We start from the raw sequence: 16,423 nt of genomic DNA on the forward strand, positions 1-16,423 counted from the left end.
TCAACCACTGTGCCACCAGGGAAGCCCAGTACAGTTTTTATGAAAACACATTTTAGAGGTTTCCAGTAGAATCCCTATATTAGATAACCCTTTTGGAACATGAAAGTAGTAAAAAAAAAAAAAATGAAAAGGAAGATAGATATTCTCAAGATATTTATTAAAATAATTTTTAAATGTTGATGAAACAATAGCTCAAAATTTGTCCTCACAAAACTTAATGTAAAATCCCTCAGGGGAAAAAAATATCATGTTCTATTTTTCATATTGTGAGGAAACAGATCAAAAACACTCAATCAAGAATTAAACACACACACACACACACACACACACACTAAAGCTGTAGAGAGAATTTTAAGATTATTTTTGTTAAAGAATCATTGACCTGGCACAAGATAAGGGAATATTTCTATCCTCAAAACCACGGGAAAGCAAGGGATCTGAGAGTGAGATTCACAGTTTGCCTTCAACCTGAAATTTTGTGATGAATCCAGGTTACCAGAGGTTCCACGCTGGCAACTTCATGATATGCGAAGAACTGAGGATAAAGTCAAAGGTCAGTTCAAAATGAAGAATCTAAAAGTAGAATCCGCACATAAAGCTGAAAATTAAAAATCATACACTTATATTACAAAATTAAATGAGAAATAAGCCCTAGTATTTAGGAATTGACATTGGGAAACTTGCTTGTCTTAACTCTGACATGGAAAGAAGCAGAAAATATGTCCTTTGACATTTGAAACCACAAATCCTCACTGGTAGTTGGAGTTTGAATTAATACCTCTCTTTTGATCTAGACAAACAAACAAATAAAGATCAAGCAGGCAATTTTTTTTTTTTTTGAAAATATCTTAGGTTGCCTGAATGCCAGAAAGGAGCAGAAAAAAATTCCACAGATCCTCTCTGGAGGAGCTCAACTTCAAATCCAGATCTGAAAAAAAAAAAAAAATTATCACATTAAGTTTGAGAAAAATGAGTCGTTTTCAATCAAAAATCATCAAAGACATAAAAAGAAAGAGCCATATATGAGAACCAAAACCAAGAACAGACAAAGAATAGGCATATGAAGCCGTCATATGTTGGAAATCTACATATGGACTCTTTGTACTGATAGTATAGAACACCAAAGACAAATATATTTTAAAGTTAGCTAAAGAAAAAAAAGACAAATCACATTTGAAAGAAAAAGTAATTTAGCTGAAAGCTAAATTCTCAGATGTATTAAAGAAAATCCAGAAGAACGAAAATAATAGATTAAAATGTTTAGAAAGAAATAAAAATTATCACACTAGAGTTTTATATCTGGATAATACATCTATCAAGAATGATGAAAAGACATTTTCAGATTTAAAAGAAACTAAGATATTTTATCATGAAAAAATTTAGAAAAAATAATCTCAGATAGAAAAAATGCAGATATCAAAAAATGTAGATATCTTTTTGTAGAAAGCCCTACAAAAATTTAACAAATTATCACCATAACTGTTTTATCACTTCTCTTATGAATGGGTACATAAAAGTGACCAATAAAAAAAGCAATGAGAACATAGAAATTTTCACCTCCACAAATAATACAAATTGCTTGCTGCACAATTTTATAAATGTATCTAAAATTGCATCTAATAGAGAATACACATTCTTTTAAAAATATTTTAAAATATTTATAAAAATAGACCACATATTAGCCCACAAACCTATCTTCAAAATATTAAGAATTGGCTCACACAAGCCATGATAATAAAAGTAATTAGAAAAAACTCATGTTTACATTAAAAAGGTCTAAACGAACCCTGGGACAAAATACCCACCATAATACAAATTAGAAAATAATTAATATTTGAAAAATATGAAAAAAAGAGCAAATCAAATTTGTGGGATACAAATAAATCAATATAGAGAGGAATATTTAAAAAATATATGTTCTTAGATTAGAAAAGAATAAAAGCCCAAAGTTAGTCAAGCCACCACTTTAAGTAGTAATAGAAAGCTCCCCTATGGTATCCCTCTTGTTAATTCATTTGTTTTCCATTCCAGAGGAGCATAGAAACTGGGCTTGGTTAATAATACAAATAGTGAACATCTACTGAGTTCGTGGAATGTTCCAAGCAATATTATAAGATTTAGATTATTCACAACATCACATTTTTCTAACCACCTTTAAATGATCATAAGCAGCTGTCTCAAATCAAGCCTAACAGGATTATCTCAAGGAGAGGTGCTTTATCTTTTGATTGACTTAAACTTGGTAGGAAACAAACAAACAAACAAAACAAACAAACAAACCTCTTTCTCGCTGATGTCTCCACATGGATCCTGAGAATGTGGCAAACATAACAGAATGCAAATCCTAGGAATGAGAAATAGGTGCTGATAATATTACTTGAGCTTCTAAATCAGATGGTTAGTTAGCCTTTACCATACATAAGCCAATGCATTACTTTTTTAAAAAAAATGTTTGTATTGAATTTGTTACCATACTGCTTCTGCTTTATGTTTTGGTTTTTTGGCCCTGAGGCATGTGGGATCTTAGCTCCCCGACCAGGGATCTAACCCTCACCCCTGCACTGGAAGGTGAAGCCTCAACCACTGGACTGCCAGGGAAGTCTCTAATGCATTACTTTTTAATTTAAATCAGCTTGAGTTGAATTTTCTCTCTTTGTAAAGAAATGTCATAATAAATAAAGCTTATTCTAAATGACATCAAGTCTCTTGGTAAGTTGAGTTCTACTGCAGAACACTAGGAAATTTTGTGATATTTCTGGATGCTAGTTATCTTTAATTAGGAAAAAGATTCATTTTTTTCAAGCTATTGAGAGGTGGGCCTACAATTTAATAAAGAAAAAGTGATATATTTTATGGTGATAGTTTTATATTAAATATCTTTTTCAGATATATATGGTTTTAAAAGTGAGAACTAAGCCAAGTGAGTTTAGTGTAATGGAATCCTTTTAAATGGCCAAAGAGGTATGAACGTAGAAAATATTGCCTTTATTGAGGCATTAAAGGAAAAGCTAAAGAGCCATTTTGCAGGAATATTGCTCAGGTTATGCAAGTGTAAGTTGAATGATTGGAACTTATGTCCTTTAAATTCCTCTGTCCCTGAAATTTTAAGAATTTACTGAAAACATTTTTATTACAGTTCTAAACAGCATTTGGGTAAATCACATTTTATTTGAAGTTAATATTTTCTACAATTTAAAGAGGTTATATATGTAATAATAATTATGAACATATGTCAATATGCAATTATGTGAAATGACAAAAATATTAACCATGAAACAAAACAAACAAATGTTCCTCACTGATATTTTGAAATACTCTATTAAGGGAGGAGGTGTAAGCAATGTAAAAAAAAAAACATGTTTTAAAGAGAAACCATCAATAACTCAATAATAGCACTTCTAATGTAACATGCAGAGCATCTGATTACTCTAGAAAAACAGCATATTAAACATAATACTTTGACAAAAGGTCAATCAAATGTAGTACAATTGAGAGTGTAAATAGCTGATATTTTAAGCCAATGTTATCATATCTTGTAGGAGGTAGCGAATCTAGCACTTTAGGAGCCTTGTATCTATAGAATCTTGATAGTTATATGTATGGAAATTATATTATGGTATCTTATATCATTCAGAATGTCAACAAATCTATCAAAACCTTAAGTGAATGTTTATCAATAATCTTACACTTTTGTTTGTCTATTGCCCTGTAAAACTTAAATGGCATGAATAACTATACATATATATTTTATGATATGTTCTGTTTAGAAAACTCCAGGATTAAAGAAAAGATACTTAATATTCTACACTGTTATATATAATCCAATAAACATTCTAATAAAAAAGTATTGGAGTGAATATATACAGATCATAAAGTGTACCTATCATGAAGTGTGGGCAGTGGTACAAATGGAAAGATTTCAGTTTAAGAGTCAAATTTGGAAAGTCTTTTCCTTTGAGTGAACATTGAAGAATTTGCTGTTTTCTTACAACATCAGGCAGAATACAGTACCAATTAAGATTACAAAAGTGGGGCTTCCCTGGTGGCGCAGTGGTTGGGAGTCTGCCTGCCGATGCAGGGGATGCGGGTTCGTGCCCTGGTCTGGGAGCACCCCACGTGCCATGGAGCGGCTGGGCCCGTGAGCCATGGCCGCTGAGCCTGCGCGTCCAGAGCCTGTGCGTCACAGTGGGAGAGGCCACAGCAGTGAGAGGCCTGTGTACCGCAAAAAAGGAAAAAAAAAAAAAAAAAAAAAAGATTACAAAAGTGGAATGAGACAGCACGGTTTAACCTATACTACTGGTGCTATACTGGTCAAGTTACTTATACCTCTGTGTTTTGTTTACTTATCCATAAAATGGGACTAAAGTCTTCTTCATAGTAACAGGAAATAGTAGCTATTATCATTTATTATTGAAGCTAATCTTTCCTTAGGCAACTAAGATAAAAGACTGTTAAAGTAGGTTAAAGTAAAGTAGGTTCCTCAGTGACCTAAAATAAACATTATAAGTAAAATTCCATAATATTTTAAATAAAAATCTATGCTTTGGGGAAGGTCACCTTCACTAACACATTTCAAAGAAAGATCAAAACCTCTGTAAAATCCAAATATTTAACAGAAACCTATACCATCTCTCCTATTAGCATATACAGAATGGTGAATGCAATTCTCTTTAAATTGTGGGTACATCAACAAACTAGTTTCATAAGTAATTTTACATCCATTGTAATCATTGATAATTGATTAGGTTTTTATAAAATACCTAGTGTCGAGATCACAACTAACATGACCTGATTTTGGCAATTCATGTTTCAGCAACTTCAGGTTTCAGTAATGTATGTGTAAAACTTGAATAAAAAAGCACACAACTTATAAGCTTTGTGATATTATAATTTTTATGATGTAGTAGTTTTGACCTTTGGAGTATATAAAAAAAATCAGAGATAACATGATGTTTGTCTTCTCAGCATGGTACATTGATATATTCTTATTTCAACTTACAGTCACTGATAATGAGGTATGTTTGATTTTTATGCTTGTTGTTTTAGTGTCTCATAATTAGAATATTATTTGGTGATCATTTTGGAGTTGGGCCATTAATTTTATGTGTAAAATAACTGCACTTCCATATGCAAACAAACTCTTCTTTATTAAATATAACACACTATTATTTAGCTTTGGTTTGGGGAATGTCATTGATACTAAGTGTTATTAATAGCTCTGTGTGTTTTAGCTTATTCTGTAGAGAAGGCATACTTCACTGACTTTTACCAACATTTATTTTAAAATGTTGAAATCTATGTCTTAAATTTTTTTTTAATTAATATCAAAATTAGATCTTAATCCTATACTTTTGCTTTGCTTAGATTGTCATATAAATGGAATTATATAGTAATTAGACTTTTGTGTATGGTTTCTTTCACTTAGCATAATGCTTTCAAGATGCATCCACCTTATTGAATGTATCAACTGGTACATTATTTTCACTGCTGAGTAGTATCCCGATGTGTGGATATGTCATAATTTATCCATTTATCCGATAATGAACATGTGAGTTGTTCTTAGATTTTTGTGTGGATATATATCTCTTTTCTCTTGGGCAAATACTAGATATGAGATTTCTGATCATATTGTAAGATATTTTTATTTTAAATTATTTTAGATGACTATAGCAGAATGTTTATTATATTCAAGCTTTGCAATAATGATATTTGCACATTTTTAATTTTTTTTATGGAATTTTGAAAAGGTACCAAAACCTAGAAAAATATCCCTTATTCCAGCAAGGATTTTTACATTCTCTATTCTACAAAACAAAGAGGTAATTTACTTTCCCCTAAATAAACTGTTTCATTTGTTTACAAATAACTCTGAGACAGTTCATTAAAATATCCTGGCATTTTATGACATAGATTTCCAATGTTATTCTTAACTACACAGAAAATCTGTATTATTGTGTCACTCTATGAGATAGCCAGGATCTTTTGTTGGAATACTATGTTGGAGAGATGTCCAATAGGATGGCATCATTTCTCCTCTTTTATGGATATCTGTCAAATTTGGTAGCCAAAAAAATTCCTTTCTCTTCAATGTAGAATATTGATCTTCACTTTGGAGTCATCCCTTATCCTTTTAGCAAGGGAATTGAACTCTAGCCCTAAACTAATCATTTTTATGAGTCATTTCTTGCAGAAGCCCCAAGTTGAACTGAATTTTAAAATTTACTTAAGTCCCAAATTGTTTTAACCTAATACTTGTAGACTTACATCTTTTGGAAAAATATTGAGATATAATGAAATCAAATAGTCTCTTCAAGATAATATGTTAGCTAGCTTCAGTTACTTCTTTGATGGATTTTGTTATTTTTCTTTGAATATCTTATGGCCAATGTATATTTTCCACTGATATAGCAAAGACTTTTCTCTTTCTTAGTTTCTTCAGGAACTTATTACTGGTCACGAAGCTAATTTACTTAATTGTGGAAGTGAGGAATATTCTTCCTGGAAAATCTGAGAGGCATTGTTTGTTGTCTGTGGGGTGACAGTGTGGTGCTGGTGGTAATGGTGATGGTTGTAAAGCTCAGTGACGGAGGGTAGAGGAGCTTAGCCCAGTGTTTTCACACAGTTTTATTGGAAATGGTGAAACAAGATGAATGTAGCAAAGTCTCAATAGTTTTAATTTCTTTACTTACATTCCAGAAGTTTGAGGGAGGAAAAAACTATCTGAAAACAATGTAGATGGCCTCTCGCTAAACATTATGAACAGTGTAACTCCTAAAAAAATGTTCCAGACTCTGGGAGAACATTTTATTAAAAGGACAGCATAGTGATTGTAGAATATCAAAGAAGTGAAACTATTAAAGGTTATGTCAACATGGAGGAAAAACATATATTCACTAGAGGGAATTTAGAGAAATATAAACATCATTAAAGGGTGAATGATGACTTAAAAAGGAAAGGATAACATAACCAAATTTTGCACATTAAAGTCTGTAGAGGAAAAAGTAGAGAAAGACAGCTTTGGTCTTTTAAATGCCCTTTTTTGTGTCCACTGATCACGATGAACTTGTCTTCAATTCTTCATAACATGCTGCTTTAAAATATATGATCTAGAAACATATTGGCTCTCATCCCCACCAAAACATGTTGCCAAATGACATTAAGTTGTTTTCCAGATCTCAAGAAGTACATGTGAACTTGATTTTCTCATGCCAAAACTTGTTACAACTACTGAGAAACCACAATAGTAAAGCTAAAGATTTCAAACACCTTTAACTGGAATGTTACACTTGGTTTTTAGAGTTAAGTATTCTTTCCCCTGGTCAGTGGTTGTCCACAAATGACAAGCAAGCATATAATATTTGGAGAGATGCCACTAACATAGGCATTTCCTGATTGTACATTCAGGAGAATCTCTAAGCTCCAGTTTCCAATTTCAATGAATGTCCTGTAATACACTCTTACAGTCCCCGTGTCAGTTATGCAATTGACTTGGAATGTAGAAGAAGAATTTGCCTACTGAAAAATGTTGCTTAAAATGAACAGTTAGTTTCAATTCCTCAATGTGGCATTAGTGAAAAAGATTCAACTCTAGGTTTAAAAAAAACCAATATTTTAGGCAAAATTCATTGGCAGGAAAGAGTGAGACTATATTTGATCTCTTTCTGTCACTAAAAAGGCTGTCTGAGAACTAATATTCATGTGTTCAAATACTGAAAATCCAACTAACAATTGAACAAGTATACGATGACTTTGTTCTAGTATTTAGTTCAAAACTTCAAGATTTTTATCTCCCAAATACCCAGTAAAAGTGATTCTTCCTCTTTTTACCCATCTCTTACAAATAAAAGCACCATGCAGTTGAAGTTCTGGATACAATTATTTGTCAGACTATGCACTATTAAGGTTGTTCAACAAAATTTATAATGAACTTAATTTAAGATTTATTCCCTCCTCAATGTTTTTCTCAATTAATGAAGGCTTTACCAACTTATGATAACATATGTTCTATTTCAGAATAGATGAAATCTAATTTCTTATTGTGACTGTTGTTTGAAATGAAGATAAATCCACAGACAACTATGACAAGGTATCAGATTATGAAAAATTCTGCTAAATATATTAAGAGCAATTTTATGTGGCCCACTTCAATTATATTCTTCAGCTCATAAACTGCAATTTATTTTATTTTATAACTAAAAGAGAAAATTATGAAAGAAGAGTAGAAAAGGTCATCTTTTTATCATAGATTTAAGAAAAACTAACTTAGAATATGAATGTTATTGTACCTAATAGTTTAGCATTGTACCACTTGAAAATCACTTTTATTAATAGAGTTCACCAGGCTTATCAATATATATATCTGAATCACTTTGCTGTACACCTGAAGCTAACATAACATTGTAAATCAACTATACTTCAATAAAATTTTTTAATCAGTTTTAATTCAAAAATAAAAAAAAAGAATAAATGACCATGCATTCTTCAATCTTATAAAATTGGGTCTCAAATTTTCTGACTTTCAAGGTTCTCTATCACTTCTTTCTTGCTTGCTTCTATTTTTTCAAAGTCATTTCTTATTGTTTCTTAAGAATAACTGTTTTTCTCCCATAAACTGCAAGATTTTTCCATTTCTCTTGCTTTGTTTAGTTGCAGTTATCATTTTGTTTTTTCCTATTTAATGTGTCCTTAATGTTTAAGAACTTACACCAGGGATGGTCAATCATTTTTTCTGTTAAGGGGCACATAGTAAATATTCTAGGCTTTGTGCTCAATACCGTCTCAGTTACAGCTACTCAGTTCTGCTATAGACAAGCCAAGTTTTTTAAATTTTAATTTTTAATGCAATTATTTTTGTTTATGTGTTATAGCAAGTAGCATTAGCCCACTTACTATAATATAGGCACCTAACCCAGTATTGCAGGCTTCTTTGAGAAGGTGACATCTTTGATGAATTATCATGCAAAGTGGTTGTTACATAAATAAACAAGAGTATAAGTATCTCTTGCATGAGTTCTTGCTGGAAGCTGGAGATCAAAACCAGGACCAACCCAGTGGAGGCCAGTCTAAGAACATCTTCTTGGTGTGCTCCTCCTGCTAGCCTGGTCTTGTGACTCACATCTTTCTTTTTATTATAGAGACTCAGCAACAAACAGCACCACCTTCTAACATGGTGTTAGAACCTGAATAAGAAAGCAATAGACAGAATGTAAACTATAAGAATGCAAGCCTTTTTGATATCTCCTCACCATATTGCTATCATTCTTTACCAGCATAAAGTTTAGAGAAGATAAACATATGCTTTGTTTCAAATACTTTTGATCCCTTCTTATTTCCCTCTTTTTTTCTTCTTGCTCTTCATCTTTTTAAATCAGGTTTTGAAAACTCCTACAACATATATTCAAGGTATATGTGCCTTCTCCCTTCAGTCAAATTGTAAGAAACACTATACAGGAAACCAGTTTCTGTCTCACCTAGAACCAGTAACTAACTATCTTCTTTCTAGACTCCATAAGCTTTCCCTTACACTAAACTGACCCTTTGAACTACACAAATCAAAACGAGGTACATAGTATTTGTTGTTATTGAGTAAAGTAGAGTTTGTCTGGATCTTGACTTTTTACACCAGATGAGTTTCATCTTGTTCTCCAAATCTCATATATCAGGGTATAAGACAAATTCCAAATCACAAGAAAATATTAAGAAACTTTACTGGGAATTTACAGAGGTCAAAGGTCAGCAGGAGAAGGCATAGGTGATCTTGATTTTCTCATCATCTCCTAGAGAGTATATAGTTAGGGACCAGGAAGAGCAGAGTTTATGTTCCAGGGGAAGGACTTTACTGCATTGGGTTCTGTAATCTTTAATACAGATTGCTGTATGGTATATACATAGGAATGGAATTTCTAAGTTGTAGGGTCTGTGCATCTTCAACTATTATTCTAAGTGTCTGTAATAATTTGTCTCCCCACAAGCAGAGTATTAATTAGAGTTCCTATTTCTTCATATTTTTGCTAATGCTTGGTATTTCCCTCACTTTTACTTTAGAGTCATTTGGTGGATATTATTTTTTAAACCAATATCTTAATAATTTTGTAGCATTAAATTAAGTCCAGAGTAACCTGAGAAAGAAAACAACAGGCACTAAGAGAATGCACAACAATTCATGATATTTTAAAAACCTTTACACAATTATAAATATTTACATAAAAATATTCTTAATAGTTGCAATGTGATACAGATTTTGAGGATAGGAACCTTAATTCCTCTTTGTTATTTCAAAGTTGATGGTTGTCACAGCCATCACAGTAGATTATTGGCATATGTTTCCACTCCTGTTGAGCTTGATTTGTGTTAACTAAAACAACAGCAAACTGTATGTACTCCTTCTTGACCAGCTCTTTCCACATCTGTTTGTTACCTTTGAGAAAGACACATTAACAACTTGCCCTGAGCAGCAGATTTTGTCAGTGACTTGCTGCCAATTAGGTATTAAAGGGAATTGGGAACACATGTTTTGTTTTAAAAATTCCTAACATTTTGGACTGGTTGCCTTTGGACTGGACTATTTGACACTCAGTCATTGTCATGCTGCCTAGCCCATGTGTGATAGTCATTTGGGGAACAATGGTTTGCAAGTTGCACTTCATGACTTTGGATCTGAATGGCAGTATCAAAGTAAGTGCTGCCATCTGACCTATTTCACAATGGAGTAGGAAATGCAGCACTTATTGAAAATCTCCTAACTGTACGAATTTATATTCATCTGATAACCCATTGAGGGGAAAATGGGAATAAGCTGGCAGGTGGCCTTTCAGATATAAAGGGCACATGGCAAACTGGTTGTTTGTTGCTTACTCACACTAGAATACTAAAGATATCACAGAGTATGCATATTTCTAGAATTTTGGTTCTTTTTTAATACTGATCAGCACTCTATTCACAATCTAAAAATTATAATTTAGAAATTGCCTTACATAAGTGAGACTCATTTGTGTGTATTTAATACATTTATGAACATAACATATGGTTTGTTCTTAACAGCTCATGTTAAAATTAGAGCTAGGATTACCGTATTATCATTTATGCAGTTTTAATGCATACAAAATTTTGTGAGATTTTTTTGCCAGCTTAATGAATGAAGTCTAAGCCACTTATTTTTCTTTAGGCACTGGTTCTAATGTTTTCTCATAATGCTGGCACAAAGTGACTAAAAAAACATCATTTTGAAGCAAGAATTTGGAAATATATTCTTGAGACACATTTAGATCAAAGTGAGAAAATATTTTTTTAACTCTGAAAATTCGAATGACCAAGTCTTTCTTTTATTATATGTGCATACACACACACACACACACACACACACACACACACACACCCCTAAGGCAAATAATTCCAAATAAAAATAGTACACTATTAGGCCTTTAATATTTAGAGGCTATTGTTGGATTACAACCAAAGTTTGAGATATTTCCTTTGTTTTTATTTTTTAGAGTTATAGTGATCTGATAAAATAGAAATGACATTTATTGACCCTTCAAGGTGTACTTCCTTCAATTTCTACAAGTCAGTCTGTGAAGAAACTCTGTTTAATTGATGAGTTGTTTTCCTAATTAATTTAAACCAATTCTATACTTAAAGTAACCATTGAAAGTGTCAACATCTTAATTTTTAAAAATTCATACTTATTCATCTGCTCCTAATACATACCTAATAATTTGACTGATCTTTTAAAAATACAATATGACTTTCTATGGGCCAATATTGATATACTCAGGTAGCCTATCTTAGAGAAATTGCAATTTTATTTTTAAATATTAAAAGATTCAAGGTTAATAATTAATGCAAAATACGAAAAGAAAAAAAAGGAAAAACAACTTCAAACCTCTCACTAAGAGGTATAATATGTTCTAGTACTGCTGGAGAAATGACGTTAAACAGGAAGAAACATATAAAGTAACAAATTAGATTAGGAGAATTTGAAAATTAGGCATAGCAATAAGGGCAATTGTTTAAATTTTACTGTGTCCCTGGAACTCTACTAATCCTTACATGCTTATCTCATTCAGTCCTTGGAAGATCTCTGCAAAGTAATTTTTATTATTTATGTTTTATGTATATTTGTATAACTGTACATTATTCAGATATATAGAAATAGCTCTATACATAAATATTTATATTTTACAGATACAATTGTGGGCAACTAACTTGCCCACAGTCACACAGTTGACTAACTTCAAAGCCCAGATTCCACCTTGCTTCATTGTCAATGATCTGACTGCTATGGAGGGGAAGTTTGTTGTGAATATAGACTGAAAGACCATAAAATGGTTGTAGAAATGAGAATTTCTGGACTGCTCAGAACTCTTTGGACAACAAAAAGGATATTTACAAATAAAATAAGACTAAATTTATGCTTATTTTCCTGAAATAAAAATCTCAGAGTAAGAAACAGCACGAGCTTACTTTTTGTAGTAATCTAAGGCTGTTCTAGGAAACAATATAAAATTGATCATTTCATAATATTAAAGTCATTTTGAACTTATTAGTAAGTCCATTATTTTAACCTTACTCTAACTACTTTGGTCACTTTAAGAAATTGCATTTCTTGTGGTTGGAAAGAAAGACTATATATGAACCATAAAGTTTTCAGGTAACAGGTGTTCAACTCACGTTTGTTGAAAATTGAATGAATGAATGAAGATAACTGAATCAGTTATTTAGTAATGCATTTTACAAAATAATCATAAAGTCATTCATGATCCATTTTCCTTCTATTACATGATCCTGATATTATCTTTGCCAGTTGTTTTAATTAATATGTGTATTCATGCTTCATGCATATAAAATATTTGAATTTCCATACCTTTGTGCTGCAAGACAATTTTGCATTGGACACAGATTTTTAAATTGTAAAAAATAGAAGTACATTTCACACAGTATCACTTGGACACTATGATTACTGAATACAAATTTACTGAGGAAGAATGCAACATGGCAACAGATTAGCAGAATTACTTACATTTTTAGTATATGTTTATGAATATATATATGAAGTTTATAATAAATAATAGTATTTTTATAGTTATTCCAATGAAATTTTTATTATTTTAATCTGAAACCTTTGGAGACCCCTCAAGTATTATTATATACTCTACTTTTCAAATGATTTCTGTGTTTATAATGGATACATATTTGCATAGAAAAAACACAAGATATCCAATAGAAAGAATACTGGACTTGAAGGATCTCAGCTACAAACTTATTAGCTGTATGATCTTGGGCAAATCTTTAATTTTGTGTGGTTTGATTCCTTTGTCTTTAACAAAGAAATCTATGATATGTACTGAGTAGTTGGTGTGAGATTTAAAATGAAATTGTATGCTATATATTTCAAATAAATTAGATAAATGGGTCACTCTAATATAATTTTCATTATATAAAGCTTATAAAATATCAAAGCTTGCAGACTACTTTTATTAGCACAATGCCTTATTGGTTCATCAACTATCTGATATTTAGTGACTCATATAAATATGTGCAACACAATGACAAGCACTGTGAGGGATACAAATATTTACCAAACATACTTTATCTTTAAGGTAACTGTCAAAATATCAAAAATATCAAAATATGTCACTTTTAAAAGTAGATATAAAAAAATGAAAAAATGAGTGTTTCTGACAGGGTCTACAAAAATTTGCAGGAAAAGTTTAATTTCAATTCAGAAATTTGTTTGAAGTGATTCAGTTGAGAGCTAAGGATAGTTCTGGCTGGGATAGAGTTGGGGAAAAGACAATACCATATGAGAAAAATAAAACAAGATGTGGTGCTGGGAAAAAGCATAGTAGCAAATCAGGAAACGGGATATGGTCTTTAACGTAGGTATGTTGACAAGGTAACTTTAGTGCAAATGTTTGGTACAAGGAATATTTTAATACTTACATTTATTTTCTACTTCTTAAAAGAAACTGGTCTATAAAACTGATTACCAGGGCTTCCCTGGTGGCACAGTGGTTGAGAGTCGGCCTGCCGATGCAGGGGACACGGGTTCGTGCCCCGGTCTGGGAAGATCCCACATGCCGCGGAGCGGCTGGGCCTGTGAGCCATGGCCGCTGAGCCTGCGCATCCGGAGCCTGTGCTCCGCAACGGGAGAGGCCACAACAGTGAGAGGCCCGCATACAGCAAAAAAAAAAAAAAAAAAAAAAAAAAAAACTGATTACCATATAAAATACACAATTAACATCCTTGTATCACACTCCTCAACTTTTCCTTTACCCTCTCCCCAACCTTGAACCTTTCCTTTTGCCCAGATTTTTCCTTAAATTAAAAATGTAATAAGAAATTAGCCAAGATGAATATTCCTGAAATTGAAAAGACCATATTAAAAAGTCCTATTTTGACAGTAACTGGTCTGGCTAAAGTAAAAGCTATAGATAGAAGAGAATTGAAAAAAAAATAAGATACAATAGCTAGAATAGAGTTTATCGGTGTAGGTTTTGGAACAGTAATATATTAAAATAATATTTCAGGGTAAGAACTATGGCAATAACAGTAGAATGAATTTGGAATGTAGTCCATCACTGATGTGGATATCTCTTGGAAGGTCCTGGTAGAATCCACAAATAATTAAACCTGGACAGAGTTGTGGATGTTAAAATTGAGAATGGACACATGTGAAAGGCATTTCATGAAGAGAGAAGGTGAGGAAGAAAAAAAGAAAGAAGATGATCATTTGAATTACAAATATTAAAATTATTAATAAAAATAGTGAAGTTAAGAAAAACAATTATTTTTTAATGAAGATAATGATTTTAGTTTTGAATGTTTGAAGTTTATTTTAGGAGAGCCATGTACTGATTTTTCATGTATATTGTCATTGTTAAAATTCATGACATCTATTCTTCAAAAAAAAAGGATGTAATTTTTTAAAAAATACCTCAAAATAAATCAGTTAAAATATTACCAACTACAAAAAGTAAAAACAGATACGAAATGTTTGATTTTATCTAGGAGGAGGGAGAATTACAGCTGGAAGATATTACTTTTGTAATTAAAAATTGACTAAATTTGGTCCTAAAATAAAATATTTTATTAATCAATATAATACCTAAAATATATTCTGGTTTTAAAAAGTCTGTCTTCAAACATTGTTTTCCAAGAATCTACTTAGAGAAGAATTGACCATAATACCATTATGCAAGTTGCAAAATGCATGCCCTCTCCAGCCATGATTTTTTGATAGATAAGCAAACACATTACAAATTAATATTTTATCCTTTCTAAATATAATTTAAATTACCCTTCTATAAAAACTATAAAGCTGAGGCCATATCATCAAATTACAATTCAGGGTTAGGAAAGGTAAGATAACATACCTAAAATACATTGCATATGTGATTTAACTTAATACAAGGATAGGGTTTACTGAACATGCTCTTCTCTAAAAGCTATTGGAGTCTCAGCTGAGCTTTTGGCAAGTGCTAGATCAATTTAGTTGCAAATACATTGGCAAGAGACTAGAGCAGTGGTATTCTTCACTGTTGGTTGAAGAATTACCCATATGTTTTAGATTCTAAACATGCAGGTAGAAAAGCTAACTTTCTATTATGTCATTTAGGAAGCCTTAGCTGTATTCTTATCCTGATTATGGACTTATTTTTAAGTGAGTTGGTGGTACAGAAATAAAATGTAGGTGAGAGTTCAAACAAAAAACAGTCTTGAGAGTGGGATGGATAAAGAACACAAAGCAAAGAGGCGACGTGATTATTTTTAGTGTCAGAAGGTGGTATAAATGAAGGATGAGAGAGGCACTACTGGAGACAGGGAAAAGAATATTACATTGTGATAACAGAAGGAATGCACCATCTGAGTATATATGAGAGGGAGAAATATTTTGGAGATCTTAGGAGAGATAATCAAAAGATTTAATGATTATCTAAATAGATATGATGGAGAAGGAAGGTTCTGAGATAACTCCAAAGATCCCAGCTTGGCAACATACTATCAGTTTGTTATTAGTAGGAAGAGAATTGGAAAAATAGACACATCAAAGTTATGGAAAATTTCCTTAACAAGAAATCAACAAGAGTCAGTGGATGGGCAAATGATTCAAAGAAATATATATATAGTGTCTAGATAGAAAGATATGTCTATCAAATAATTTTAGATAACATATAATGATTAAGGGATAAACAAGTTATTGTATAGCCACAAAAGTAGGAATAGTCATTTTTACATAGGCAATTAGAATGGTTTAGCTGTGGCATTTGAGGAAGGATTGTGGTGAAAATAAGGAAAGTTTTTACACAGGAAGTTGCTCTTTGTGCGTGTGTGTGTGTGTATGTGTAAGAATGTAGCATTACAAATGTTAAATGGTTAAATGCTATAAAATATATGAGTAGGATATTCATTACATGTAAGAATC

Source organism: Mesoplodon bidens (assembly GCF_964165515.1).
Source record: "Mesoplodon bidens genome assembly, chromosome: 2".
In the NCBI taxonomy this organism is placed as follows: Eukaryota; Metazoa; Chordata; class Mammalia; order Artiodactyla; family Ziphiidae; genus Mesoplodon; species Mesoplodon bidens.